General features: G+C 35.2%; 1 protein-coding gene and 1 long non-coding RNA gene across 7 annotated transcripts in view; both read left to right on the top strand.

The window, feature by feature from the left end:
• Window positions 1-15,046, top strand: part of GPC5 (glypican 5) — a 584,277-nt gene that overhangs the window by 228,967 nt on the left and 340,264 nt on the right. The window lies entirely within an intron of this gene.
• LOC111944843 (uncharacterized) lies at window positions 3,517-3,954 on the top strand. Its single transcript, XR_002871422.2, has 2 exons — window positions 3,517-3,602; window positions 3,772-3,954. It is a non-coding gene; the product is annotated as an uncharacterized LOC111944843 (long non-coding RNA).

Raw genomic sequence — 15,046 nt, 5'->3', positions numbered from 1 at the left:
GCTGTCTTAATTATGTAGTTAGCTTAATCGTGTGGTTTCAGGCTGCAGTACATAAACACAGAGGGATCATAAATTATTAAAATCAATGCATCTCAATGCTCTATACAAGCAATAAATTTTTGTACATTTTTTTATTAAAAATATGAAATGACTGGAAAACAGTTAAATTTCTTTATGCTACACAGCAGATTTAATGGAAATAGTCTTGTTGATTTCACTAAGACCATGGCCATTGGGAATATATGAGCATACAGACTGTGTTTGTGTAATATGTATTGTGAACCTAATAGAAAATTTATTGTATATTATACCATCTGTCAGTTCTTATTTATCCTTGCATGTATTACAGGGAAATTATTCCCTCCCCTGTTAAAAGCATGGGGAATTTTTAGTTGTAAAATAAGTCAGATTTTTTAAAGTAAATCAAACCAGAGTACCACAGTGCTTTATTTTAAATTACAGTGATTTCGTAAACATCCCTTGGTGATCTAGCACAAAATACACATCTGAAATTTTCCCTTCTTATTCACTATGTTGCAATATAAAAAGAAAACACAGTAATTGCTTTTGACTGATGTGCTTTCATTTTTTATATATTATTTGATAGGCTGACTTGTGACATATGGGTCAAGCAAACCTTGGAGGAGATTTAAGCTTTCCAGTACCTAAAGGGGACCTACATGGAATCTGGAGAGGGACCTGGAGATGGAGCTTTTAAGAGAACAAGCTGGGATCAACTTAAATTGAAAGAGGTTCGGTTTAGGATATTAGGAAGTAATTCTTTACTGTAAGGGTGGTGAGGCACTGAAACAGGTTCCTCAAAGAACCTGTGGATGCCCCATGTCTGCAGGTTTTCAAGGCCAATCTTCATGAGGCCCTGAGCAACCTGGTCTGGTGTAAGGTGTCCCTGCCCATGGCAGAGGAGTTGGAACTAGATGATCTTTGAGGTCCTTTCCAACCCAAACCATTCTATGGTTCTATGATTATGACATGCAGATAAACTGTATCACTCAGTGTGGCTATGCCAGGTCAGACTAGAAGATCTGTGAAATCCCATGTCCCTATCTCCAGTATTACCTAAAACAAATGCCTAAAGAAGAGCATTTCCTTAATACATTCAGTGGCAGGGTCATTTTTACATTAGATTCTGTCAACTGGTCATGTTTTCCTGCTAGATCCATGTAGCATTCACAGCACTATATATCAATTATTTTTACAATTCCATGCCTCATTCCACATACCCCCTTTTCTTGTTACGAAACTGGCTTCAGTTCAGTTATTTGATGTTCTGTTTCTTCCTTTTGAAAAGATGAACATGAACTATTGTCTGTTTCAATCCACCATATCTAAGGCAGTCATTTTTTGAATCTCTGTAGTAGCATCTGCCTTGACGTTATACATTTTGTTTATTAAAAATGCCTTCTTAATTAATTGCTCATAGTACAAAATCCTTTGTTTACTTCTCATCAAATATATTTCCTTGTTTTGGTGGTTCCTTTTTTTTTTTTTTTTCAGATAAGAATGAGCCAAACTGCACACAGGTCTAAATGTGAATGTGACTTGTGAATTTTGATGTTGTGAGCAATGTTCTATAACACTCTTTGTGGTTCCTCTTTTTTATAGATTCTTAATAATTTCTAGCATTTATAATGTATTTCTGAGGTATTCTATTTATTGCTTTAGTATTTGGTGGAAATGGCTGTCATAAGCCCAATGTCCGTAACTGGTAATGATCATATCAAACCCTTTTGTCCTAGATGTTGTTAGAATTGTCTTTCACAATATGAAACAATTCATATTTGTTTGTATTAAATTCCATGAGTTATTTTATTGGCCGCAGCTGAGCCTTGACTTTAATACTCTGAGTAACTTTATAACATGAACAATCCCTTATCTTTCACTCCCATGCTCTTTTCAAGGCATGTATGCATAAAGACATTGAAAAACATAACCATAATTTGTGTTGGCAGGGTTCTCCAGAGGTCAGCTCATTCAGCTGCTTTCTCACAGCAGGTTTCATTAGACCTGATAGCTCAGAGTAACAGCTAGGAGAGTCTTGAGTACTTACAAGGACAGAGATACCACAAGCTCTCCATGCAATCTGAGCCAGTATTTAAATGTCCTCACAGCAATTTTAGTTGTATCTAATAAAAATTTAGTGGATTTTAACTTCTGTCCATAGCCTCTTGGCCTATCTCCAGGCACCTTGAAGGAAAGTCTGGTTTCATTGCCTCTGAATCCTCTGATCAGATAGCTGTAAACAGTAAAGCCTTCCCTGGGCCTTCCTTTCTTCTGAAGTCTCTCATGGAGTGCCAAGTAATCCAATTCACTGTCTGTGTTGGTGGCCAGGGACACCTGACTGCTGAGCCAGTACATCCATGTCCTTCCAGTTCTGGGGAGCAGAAAACTGGATGCAGCACTCTAGGTGTAGTCTTACAAGTACCTAAAAAAGTGAAGTATTATTTTACTACTCTACATATTAAAATTAACTGTATTTGTACTCTGATAAGGTTGTCCTTAAAGATTAGCCAGCTCTTCTGGGCTTTTTTGCTTTCTGGGACAGTTTCTCTAATGATTCTACCGAACACACCCCTGAAAGGGCTACAAACTTCTCTTTTGGTGTCCAGGTTTGTAATTCTGCTGTTCTGTCTTACTCATTCCTCTCAGTAACCTAAATTCCACAGTCTCTTGGCTGGCACTGCCAAGGTTGATATTTATCTTGCTCACTCAGATCAGGTTTTCCTTGTTTGTGGTTATCAGGCCCAGAAAAACATCTTCCCCATTCAGTTCATTGGTTTCCTGCATCAATAATTTGTCTTACATGCATTACAAAAGCTTCTTGGATTGCTTCCACCCAGTCATATTGTCCTTGTAGCAGATATTATGGTTGTTAAAAGTCATTCATGAGTATCAAGGACTGTGTCTGTGAGGCTTTCTCCAGCTATCTGAACTAGGCAACTTTTGACCATCCCCACATATCCTGTTGTTGCCTATCACTGTCACTGGATCCCAGGGAGAAGAGATGAACACCTCCCTCTCTGCTTTCTCTCCTCAATTAGCTGTAGAGAGCAATGAGGTCACCCCTCAGCCTCTTTCTCTCCAAACTAGGCAAGCGTGGAGCTGCTCTTCAGGGGACATGTCTTCCAGCCCTTTTGGCAGCTTTGCTGCTATCCTCTGGATACATCTTGAGTGTTCTTAAATTGTGGGGCCCAGAACTATGCATGGTACTCCAGATGAGGCTGCACCAAAATTGAATAGTCATAACCACCTCTTCTGACTGTCTGGTTGAGCTGTGTTTGATGTACTCTGGCATGAGGTTAAAACACCCTTCTTGGCTATTTAATTCCTTTAGATCCAGCCCATGCCTGCTCACTTCTTCTTCAAAGATGGTCACATAGTCACAAAAGCCAGAGCTCTGCTTGCGACGTGACCTCACAGTTGGGTGCTCACCAGTGAATTTAGTCCATCTCTGTTTAAGCATCTCCCTCCTCAGTGAGAAGTTTAAGGAGAACAGCAGCTAGGCCCACATCTTTCCACCTGTAGATGCTCTTGATGCTGCAGGTTACTGCTGGCAGTATGATTGGTGCCTGTGTAAGGAAGAGGTAACTTTCCATAGGCTGAGAAGCCTTGCACAAGTGCTGCAAGGAGCTTCACTAATCTTGGCCCTAACCAAAACATCTCCCAAGTCATGGGATCTGGTTAAAATACTGGAGCCTCTGTCACCTCTGCAGAAGGCAGCCACAATAACTACTGCATACCTTTTTCATGCAGACATGACCTATGACTTTGCAGAAATCACACTGCCTTTTCCCATTGCAAAAATACCACAATTCAGAAAGAGACCTCAAAATACACAGATGAATTGTATGTGAGTAAAAGTGGTGAAAATAAGAGGACTTTGCATTTTTTAAGGTGTCTGACATGTAAATAAAGCTTGTGATTATTTTTAATTGATTTTTTCAGAAATGTTCCTCAGTAATAAAAGTAATCTATAATATATCAGGACTAACTAACTGTAACACAGTTACTAATTAAATACAGCATAAACACATCAAATAAGGAAAAGAACTGATGATAACCTACCATAAAATACCTAGTTTAAAGTGAATTCTGGTAACATTTTCTAGTTCTGTTTCTGCTATCCAAATAATATACTCTATATTTCAGAGATATATTGAGACAAAAATGTGTCTCTTATTGATATTTTAAAGACTATAAGAACAAAGAAAAAAGAAATTCAGAAAAGTGGCAAAAATCCCAGTAATGCATAGGTAGAACATTTTACTCTCTAATTTGATTATCTTCCTAATACTCATGTATTGGCTGTAATGGAAACATTTATAGCACCCCCATTTTAAATTACCAAGTAAGTACTACTAAAGAAGCATGTCAAAACAAATGTTTGGATGCTACTTGGAGAACTCTGATTATGTTATTCTAAAAAGCTTGAATTAAATCAGTTTGGGATAATATGTAGCTGTCCAGTTCCCTAATAGTAGTCATGTTTTATTAACTAAGCTCTATAGAACTCAAAATGTGTCCTAATTTCCTCTCCTTTGTATTTGTATGGGAATTAAGATGAATGGTATAGAACTTCTATTTATGGTGAGTAGATAAATTGCATTATGTGAGCTATAGTGGCTTTACCTACGAGTAAGAATAAAAGAGAAGAAGAATGGAAAAGAGAATTATTAGGATGGAATCAGTCAGTATTTTGCATGCAAATAACAAGCAATAATATAGTCTTTACCATTATATAAATTAACATTTGAAACAAGAAAATCATGGTTAGTTTTAACAAATTTAAATGATTGACTCTGAAATGACTGCTGTACAACCTTTGAGTATGTCAATCAGCGAGAAACAAGAATCATGCTTGTTCTAACTTAGTACATTATTGTCTGTGTTTGTATGTTAATGTGTGGAGGATAAGCTTCACATGCAAAGTATATAGGTATCTTCCCTTCCACCTCAAATGCTTAAACCTGATCATTAGGTTTAAGAATTCATAGAAGAAATGTGCATTTAAAACCATAAGATGAAAAAAAAAAAGTCTCAATGTTTTCCACTGTTTTGGAGAAATTCTTCGCTTAAATTGTGGATTTAGGATAAAAATGAGCCATATAGTCTCTTTGATACAAGCAGTCATCCTGTGTAGCCAGTTTGCTCTGAATGAAAGTAATGTTTTCTTTTGAAAATAAAATGTTTCACCAAAATCCAGCTAGGGGCTTTGTGTTGGAATTCATAGCAGGAAAACAGTGTCCTCTGGGAGACTCAGTGAATATGACTGTTCAAAGACAGGTCTGAAAATGAGCAAGAGCCCATAGTGAGTGAGACAGAGGGTTTCAGGAGAAGAAATATTGTTCTTTGGTGTTCAAAGTATAGAACAGAAATCCTGTATTAAGGAGATGTCTACTTGGCCATTTCATGGAATCTTATTTTAATTTTTAATAGATGATTATGATAGCAGTAGGAAACTGAATTACATGAGTGTGGCAGCCTTAATTCTTTTTGATTGTGCAGCTGTAATATTTAAGTAAAGTTTATAATGTATCATTTTATATACAATACCAACTCTAAGAACAGGTGGAATACCTGACTGCTTGCTCCAAAGAAGAGCTAGGTAGTAAAAATGGAGATTCCTGTATGTGGAATATTTATTTAATTTTGCAATCTCTCTTTACTGAGAGAATTCATGAATTAGCAAGAATGATGATAAATTATTTGATCATTTTTCAATAGAGTCTGGAAATCTGCCAGGAAAAAAAATAGCATAAAAATATCTTTGGTTACAAAATTGCAACTTCAAGTTCATTGTGCTGCAGATATAATAGAAAACACAAGCTTTACATGAAAGTATGGACACAAGTTATGTGGAGGCCCAGAGCAAGCTGTCATTTTCTAGTGAACTTTTTGAAATTAAAAACCATTGTTTCCAAAATGAAGTTCTCAGATTTGAGATTTCTGTTTTACTGTCTGGTTTTTTTATGTTAAAATATCTATTATTGAAGAGAGTTATTATTTTATAGAAAACCAAATCAAGTGTTTGGGGATCATAGTAATGGAATACTAGACTCTCCAAGTCAGTGTACTTTGTACTGTAGAATAACTTGCTGCATAGTGATGGAGGTGCCCTTGGTAAGAGTGTGTTGTGTCTGAGATATTAGACTATTGGAATTCAATCCTTATTCCATCCACGGATTAATGTTTTTTTTTAAATAGGCCTCATCTCGCTAATAAAAAAATTATTGTTTTAATGTGCTGAGCCTATCCATTACAAGTATAACATTTATTACAGAATATTAAATGGATTTAAATATAATTAACTGAAAGTGAGTTAGAAAATTAAGATAAGTTTAAATTCAAGTTACATTTCACAAGAAGATTGAGTTCAGCACTAAAAAGCAACCCATTTTCAAGGTTTTTTACTTAATTTTTTACTAACATCACACTAGACTGCAAAACTCTCTATTTTGTCTCTGCTTAGTGAAGCCATTTGAGTTCCTTCAGAATTGAATATGATCCAAAAATTTAATGGAATAATATTTATGCGATAATAAAGTCACAGTACATAACAGTCATGTCAGGCAGAGACATCATCATTTTCTATCAAGGCGTGTTCAGCATTGCATGTTTATAAACACGAACTAAAGTGCAGTAAGCTGTAATAAAACATGCTTGGTTAAAATACTCTCAGTAGAGAATTCAATCAGTCAGCTCTTATCTCTTCTGAGAGTGAGTTCGTTCCCAAACAGCATGACTGTGTATACAGAATGTTTTCTGAAGTGGTGATTGTGAAATGCAGGATGGCTGCTGTAATTGCCTCATTGTTCAGCCTATGTCACAAAATTATGCTCATCATGCACCATAGGTGCTTCTGTGCATATAATGTGCACACAACACTGGGCTTCATTCTTTCCTTTGACATGTGACATTGAGTATATTTCTGTTCTGGCACTCTTAGAGCTGTTCAGATAGGGGACTAGCAATATATTGCATAAAGGCAGACTGATGAAACTTTTCTTTTATGAAAAAGTCGTGAAATAGCACAAGAACACTATGGCTGGAAGCACTGCCAAAATGGTAATAGGTGTGTTTGGGCTTAAGGCCAAGTTAGTGATTTTGTGATGCTATTTCATATCAGTTTGTCCCTTTGATTTTCTCAGAAAAGGAAGGTATACAGGCAATATCCAGCTGTGCTTTGGGAATTTCTAGCAGCTACAACAGTGTCTGGAGAATTATCATTGGGTGCTGTAAATCTGAAGACTTGTCACTGCACAAGTTAGTGCTGGAGTGAGCTGCCTTCAGGTAGCTTTGGAATCTGTGGGAGCATAAACCTACCTTATAGCCATTTATTCCCTCAGCCATAAGCCCACTTATGCCAAGTGGAATAAGTCACTTTTGCTTTTCTGGTCCCCACCATATCATTCTTTACATCATGGCACAATAGAAGCAAGGTTACATGGTGTGCAGCAGATGAGAATGTAGCAAACAAGTGAGGCAATACTGCCTGTTGTCCCAGTTATTGAGGAGAACAGTCCAGAGGGGGATTATTCAGAGTATCTTCCAGTGCATGTATTTTGGAAGTTCTGGTCTTTTATGCTTAAGGTTTTGCTGTGTGTCATTTGTGGAGCGCAGGGAAAGACTAGATATTCCTATGGCATACCGTGGATTTAAAATCCTTCCTGCATTCTCACACTTTCATTCCAGTGTCATTTGTTCAGGATAGACTCAGCTCAGGCATAAGCAGACACAGCTGTACAACTGTGGCATTGCTTAGGACAGGTGATTGGACACCATGATAAGCAAGAGCTTATGAAATATAAGGTTTTCAGCCTCAGCTTTTGCCATATTTGGTGCCTTGTCTCACCTTTCTAAGCAAAACCAGAGCAACTTGTTCACTAAGTTTAGCAGCTCATTTTGTGACACAGAATCCTATATTTTATGGCAAAGTCTTGAAATTAGGTATACACACTCTGGAGAATGTGTCTCTTCAACCATTTATTTCTACTGATACAAATATGTGTAGAAAAGTTGGTTATGTTCCTTAATATTTAGATTACTTGAACTACTGAAATACTATGATATTATCAGTAGTTCTTCATACAGAAGAGATGCATGTTAGGCAATGCTGATAAAGAAAATACATCTTCTCATGAGCTGTTTCACTGACTTACTGATAGTCAATTCTCAACAACACCTGAGAGTTCTGTCAACATTTCACCTCACTTTCCTTTCTGTAACTGCCTCATGGAGTTTTTTTCCATGCACTCTTTGTTTTTCTGTCCAATACAAGGAGAAAATGAAGGCTCCTTCTTTTATAATCAAGTTGTTTATGGGTTTGAAGATAGAGGCAAAAGTAATCAATAAAACAAATGTGTTTAAATCTCTTTTTTGCCCTTTTATGACTTGACTCCCTGCTATTTCTCACTTCTACCTGAAATCAATGACACATTTCCTATTGATTTGCTATAACAGGGAAAAGATCTAGCTGCCTGTTAACAAAGTGTAGCATATTGAAACTCAGTGAGGTGAAAGCATTGGTTAAAGAGATGCTATCAAAAACTCTATTTTCCTGTAAGACTTTTTAAAGGAAAATAATTTTATTGTCATAGTTACATGCTTGTATAATAGTTTTAATTATTTTTTTTTTTAAAAAAAACCCATGTTGTTGAATTTAGAAGCAGCTCTTGGGGAAAAGGTCTTACTGTTCTTATCCAGAGTTTGATTTGAGCTCAATGATGTTAGTTACATTTTTCCTGTGGACTTGAATGGTTTCAGATCCATCAGATTTATGGACCTTCTAGAGATTAGTAAGAATATTGTGAAAACCAGAAAAACTATATGAAGAGGATGGTACTTTTAAAATATCGGTCTTGATTTCCCGAAATTGGAACAGTCCCAGGTCAACACTCACTGCCAGCCCCAGCCTTGTATCTCAGCCTCAGGCCCTCCATCAGATGGGCCTATAGTCAAATGGCAATGACATGATTGAGTAGTGTCTAGTTGAAAGGTGTAACTGTTTGCCTTACAGAGAAACAACTGAGGTTAAGCTTGCATTATTATAAAATACAATACTTATTGAAAAGTAAAAAGGGAATAATTAGTGGATAAAGTGGTTGAGCACAATGTGCAGTGAATAAAATATTACATTACTTAACATAAATATTGCAGGGCTTAGTTGGGCTGATTTTTCACTTTTATCAATAAAGGAACTGGCAAATTAATAGTCTACAACACCACTATTAATTTTTGAATATTTGTTTACATTCTTTTGAAAAAAGTTAAAAACTGCCTTAAAAAGTATTGAGGTTTTATGAATTCTTTTACATTCTATTAAAAGTGCCTACCCTTTTCCAGTAGGCTGGAAAATGTTCCTAAGTTGCCAATGAAGATTTGTGTGTCCTTGTAGCACAGTGCTCTTCACCATTTATTTAAAAGTAACGAGACTTCTTTTGATAATTTATATTTGTTATTGCATGACCACTGCTTTGTCCACACTCAATACAATCAAGAAATTGTCGACAAGTATTTATCATTTATTGAATTTCTCATTTTTATGGCTCTGTGATGTTTTTTTCTCCCCACTACTGTTCTACTGAGCTTTCCCCCACACCTCTGCAAAAGAACGAAACAAAACAAAGCAACCAACCAAATAAACAAAAAGGGGAAGAAAATAATGGTTTGGGCTTTTTTAGGTGTGAAGAATAAAATATTGTACATTCATTTTTAATGCCTTTCATTTTGTTTCATGCACTGTTTCATATGCTGTGCTTTTAGAAAAAGGAAAAAAGAATTAATAAGACTTGCAAGTTTGAATTCTTGTCTGATGGTTTAATGGTGACAAAATAGCATAATATGACTTTCTGTATGTATAATTCTCACCATCTTTTTAAAATTGATATAGTTTTTAAGAAACTACTATGTGGATTTTGTATAATCACAACATTTTTGATGCAGAAATCTGAATCAAACTGTATAATTTTATTTTGTCTTTGGTAACATTCACAATATGCAAAGGCTGAACTGACACTGCCAAATTTGGCTGTAAATCACCTTTTTCCAATAACATCTATCAAATAAAATCTCCCAAATAGCTCAGTGTATAGGACTATGTGGAGAAAAATTAGAATACACTGATACAGTCACTAGTATTTTAATTATCCTCTTTATAAATCTGATATAAAAGAACACTTCAATGAACTACCTGTCTGTTTCTTCAAAATGTGATATTCTTAAGAACAGACTTTGGGTCTCTGCCTTGACCCAGATCATTGATGAGCACAATATTGAACAGATCAGTCCTTCAAGTGTTATTTCAAACTTCAATTTTGTATTGATGCTGATTAATAAAATCCCCACACTGTCAATTGTGCCATAAATGGCAAACAGAGGTATTGATTTTGCATAAAAATGGTCTCCTTTCCTGCTTGCTTAGCTGTCGTAATAAATAATTGTTTGGGGTTTTTTATTTGTAAAACAAGTATCTTTTTAGATAGTGCTGGGAATGCCGCTTTAAATTGCAAATATGTGCATGTTTGCACAAACAAACAAAATGTTTGCACTCTAAAATAATTCTGTAATACATGTTAAATACCAAAGTTAGCTATATAATTAAATCTCTTTACCCACAGAATATATTATTAAGTGCACAGAATACAAACTAATGCAAAATATATTTTTGGGAATTTTTATCCCATAACTTTGAATGTCCAAAAATCATATTCTGGAGCAGCACATGTTGGCTTCTATAGCAAATGGAAGAAATGGGAAACTTTTTTGAGAGTGATAGAATTTAAGTCTTAAAGATATGAATTACCACCTGCAGACTCATATTTCTTTCCATTGTTTACAGACACTGGGAATGAAAGTTGAAAGAGTTAAGTTAGCATGAATGACAATGTGGTTAATCACTTGTATTGTTTATTAATTTTCTTTTTTTGTTTTGCTTTCTTGGTTGTGTTTTTTTGTTTGTTTGTTTATTGTTTTGTTGGCATAGTTTAGTAATTACAAAAGCAAATAAGAGAACATAGATACTAAACATCAAAGTGATTACCTGACTGAGATGAAAAGGATTTGTTACCATGGAAAATCTTTTACTTAAATCATCTGTCAAGTCTGTTGGGGTATTTTTTTGAGGTTTTTTTTTTTAAAGCTACTTGCTTGGTGAGTAAAAGCAACTTGTCCTAGAAGGAACTTCTGACTACTTCTGATTGCTGGATAGGCTTTCAGGTGAGGAATCTAAATCCTGTCTGTCAAAAGCAGGAATTTATTTATCTCTCATAAAAGTTTGAAGTGAAAAGAGAGAAAGATGGGGAAGAAAATGAAAGGAAAACAAAAAAATAAGGAAGTTATTTTAAGTAAGAGAATAAGTTAACAGGTTCTCAAAAAAAAATAAATTAAAAACTAAGTGACACAGAGTGGGCTATGTTTAATATGCATTTCTATTGCCCTAGAGGCAATTGCAATTGATTTTAAGCTAGTGCATGATATGGAAAGAACTCTATTTTCCTTAGTCTGACTTCATGCTAAAGAAATATCAGCATAGCAGAGGGATAGGAATGAGATGAGTAGAGAGAATAATGTGTGGCTATGCGAGGCTGAGCCTCGAGTTCTGTGCTCAGTTTTGGGCCATTTGCTTCAGAAGGGACACTGAGGTTCTGCAGCATGTCCAAAGAAAGGCTACAAAGCTGATGAAGGGTCAGAAGAAGTCCTATGAGCAGTGGTAGAGGGAGCTGGGGTTGCTTATCCTGGAGAAAAGGCAGCCTATAGAGAAGACCTCATTTTCTCTACAACTTGCTGTCAGGCTTTAGGCAGCTGAGGTCTGATCTTTTCTGCCCCTTCCAGGTGAAAGGATGAGAGGAAATGACCTGAAGATTCACAAGGGGAAATTTTGATTTGATATTAGAATTACTTTTTTTTTTAACTTGTGAGAATCTTAGGCATTGGAATAAATTGCCCAGGTATGTGGTGGAGTCTGGAAATGTTCAAGGGACATCTGGACATGGCACTTAGGGATATGGTTAGGGGTTATTATGGTGATGCTAAACTGACCATTCAGCTCTGTATCTTGAAGACAGCCCCAGGCTATGCTCATGAAAACAAAACCTGAAAACCTAAGAATTTGCACTTTTTTTTTGCATTTATGGAATAAAAAAGCACTATGCAGGATATGTGGAAGGTACTGAATAGCTTGCAGATGGGTAGGTTTATATGGTAGGTAAGGTATCAAGCCGTGGATAATTCCTGGTCCTGGAGAGTTGTAGTCATAGATAAGTTTAGCAATGCTTTGTATGGGAACAGTTTGTAACAACTGAGCTGCAAAAAGAGAGATGTGTCTCTAGAGGTTCTATAGGGAAAATACAGGTAAAGCCAAAGAAGCTAAAAATCTGTGCAAACCAAAATGAAAATGAGTATTTATTTAAGATAAGTGGGTTTAATAAAGAACTAGTGAAGTTCCAAACCAAGTACTTCAACTGGAGGGAATTGTGTTTTGCACAAACCACAGGAGTACTAACGAGATGACACAGATTTGTATTTAAATGTAAAGGCTTTTCTTCAGTGTTGAATGAGTTGAAAAATTGGACTTGTTTTCTATTTAAGAGGAATATGAAGTTGTGAAAGATGTGCTATGTGAGATTAATGTTCAACATGTCAGACTTAGAACTTGCTTGGAACTGTAACCCCATGATGTCTTACTTTTTTTCCCCACAGAATTCTTGGTCAAAATATTGAGGTGTGGGCTGTAGAGGGGGCAATTACACTATGCCACAGCTTAATATTTGCCTATTATTTTATGGAAGATTGTAAAAGTTGTATCTCCATTTTATCTAAAAATAGGAAAAAAAATAAAACCAACTGCATGTACACAATGTGAACAAGCCTTTCTGCTTTTATAAATAGCTGTTGGTGGAAAAGGGAAAATTGAAAAGATTATCTATCCTGCTGTTATGAGTAAGTGTATTCTCATAAAGGACCTTCACAGATCAGTTTCTCAATTCTATTAAGAAAAAAGTTTCAATTTCCCTTTGAGGCAAGCTGATCCATTATGCAAGATGCTTTAGCACTTGTTCATTGTGAAACAAATTACAGTATTCTACATGAGATCTTCAGGAATAAAAATCACCTTTTGCAATGTAACTTACAGCAGGTTTTTGCAGGTTTATGTCATATTAGTACATTTGTCCTAATGCAATTCACAGATTCTAGATATGAAACAATGCTTTGTGATTTCTAAATATTCACTTTAAAAAAATAAAAAAATGAACTGAACCCAAAACTTCCTCTGAGAAAAAGCATATAATGGCAAAGAACACTTAGTTGATCTATGCATAATTTTCTTTTTCCCTTGAAGCTTTTTTGGCCACATTTGTCTAAATGAGAGAAATTTGGTATGTACTTGAATGAAGCTATGGGAAGGCATATAGTGAGGGATATATGGATATGCTGGATAGTCAACATATATTTATTTCTCTAGAGCTGATACTCTTTTTCCTTATTTTGTAATGAATTTTGCACATTTTGAATTTTTTGTCTATATTCCCCATAGTTCTAGCCAAACTCTAGGTTATCTAGATGCTTTGTTATAATCAAGAAGATTTTCACTTCAATGCACAATCTTTATTTCCTGTTCCTACTTCACATAGTCCTGGGCAAGGAATTCCAAAAACCACTGCAGTATTAACTCTCTAGGAAGTAAATAATGTCTGGCATCTACAAAAATCTTAAAGTTTTATTTTTCTAGCAGCAAATGATGAAATTATAGATTTGTCATGTTTGCACTTCATTTTTTTTTATGAAAGAAAATAGAAAAAAAAGGAAGCAGAGGCCCCAAAACACCTTTCTCCCCTAAGAAAGAAAAAACATCTCCACCATAAGATCACATAAGAATTTTTTCCTGACTCTCAACAGACAGCTAAACAAGTTTCCTCACTGAGATATCAGCACAAGAAATTTTAATCTTACTGCTTTGTTTGAATAGATGATTCAGATATTTTAAAATTACAGAAGAATGATTTAATGTCAGCTTTTTAATATTGTGTCATGCAAGACTGAAATGAAAGGTAAGTTGGTTAATAAATACTTCTAAAACAGGAGTGTTTTATTCCAAGAAAACCTAATTTTATGAGTAATTTTCTTTGCCTTGAGTGATAATTATGCATATAATATATACATCCTTATAAATGATAATACATATGCACACATAAACATGAGTGGATATTAGAATATATATATCTATCATTCTTGTCTGAGAAGACACATATATGTATATATATGTGTGTGTGTGTATATACAGTGCTAAAGTTGCAGTGATTTCACTGCCATCTGTTAACTATTTATAGATCATATCACATATACTTTTTTTTTGTGTTTATTTGGGTTTTGCTTGGATATTTTGGATGAGATATGCATTTTTTTTGTTTGTTTTTTGGTTTTTTTTTTTAATGAAATTGAAGTGGACCTAGCAGTACTTTCTTACCTTGGTCCACCAATTCCAGTTTCAAAATGCTGGGGAGAACATTCGCTGGTCCAAATTCCCCAGGCCTTACACTGTAGTCTACCATTAACTGAAATATCAACACCAGTCATCCAAATTGATCCTTGATCCATAATTTCAATGCTCTCTCCTGCCAGTTATATGGATTAGCTTGCATATATATTCTGACCTGTCTACTGTAGACTTTCAGTTTGCGACATAGTGAAACTCAAACCCCAAATTTTATTATTTTAAAAGTAGTATCTTGACTGCATTTAAAATATTTATCAGGTATCATTTGAAATAATTTTCTTTGCTGATGTGATAAAAAGTGTTTTCACTGAAAGTGAGATATTTCACCTGGCTTTTCTCCAAATACAGAAATACTCTTATACTACTTTGACATGCTGTATTGTGACTGATTGATGAATTAGCCATCTGTGTCAAATTCATGTCACATATCTGTGTTAGAGTATTTTCTTCCCAGTGTCAGGTACTACTTATTAGCTTTAATATTGGCCTTAGAACTTTCATGAATATGTTTAGTTTTCTTTAGCAATTTATTGTATT

This window comes from Cyanistes caeruleus, chromosome 3 (genome assembly GCF_971803275.1).
Source record: "Cyanistes caeruleus chromosome 3, bCyaCae1.hap1.1, whole genome shotgun sequence".
Classification (NCBI taxonomy): Eukaryota; Metazoa; Chordata; class Aves; order Passeriformes; family Paridae; genus Cyanistes; species Cyanistes caeruleus.
Note: the sequence above shows the minus strand (reverse complement) of the source record. Positions and strands in the feature narration are given on the sequence as shown.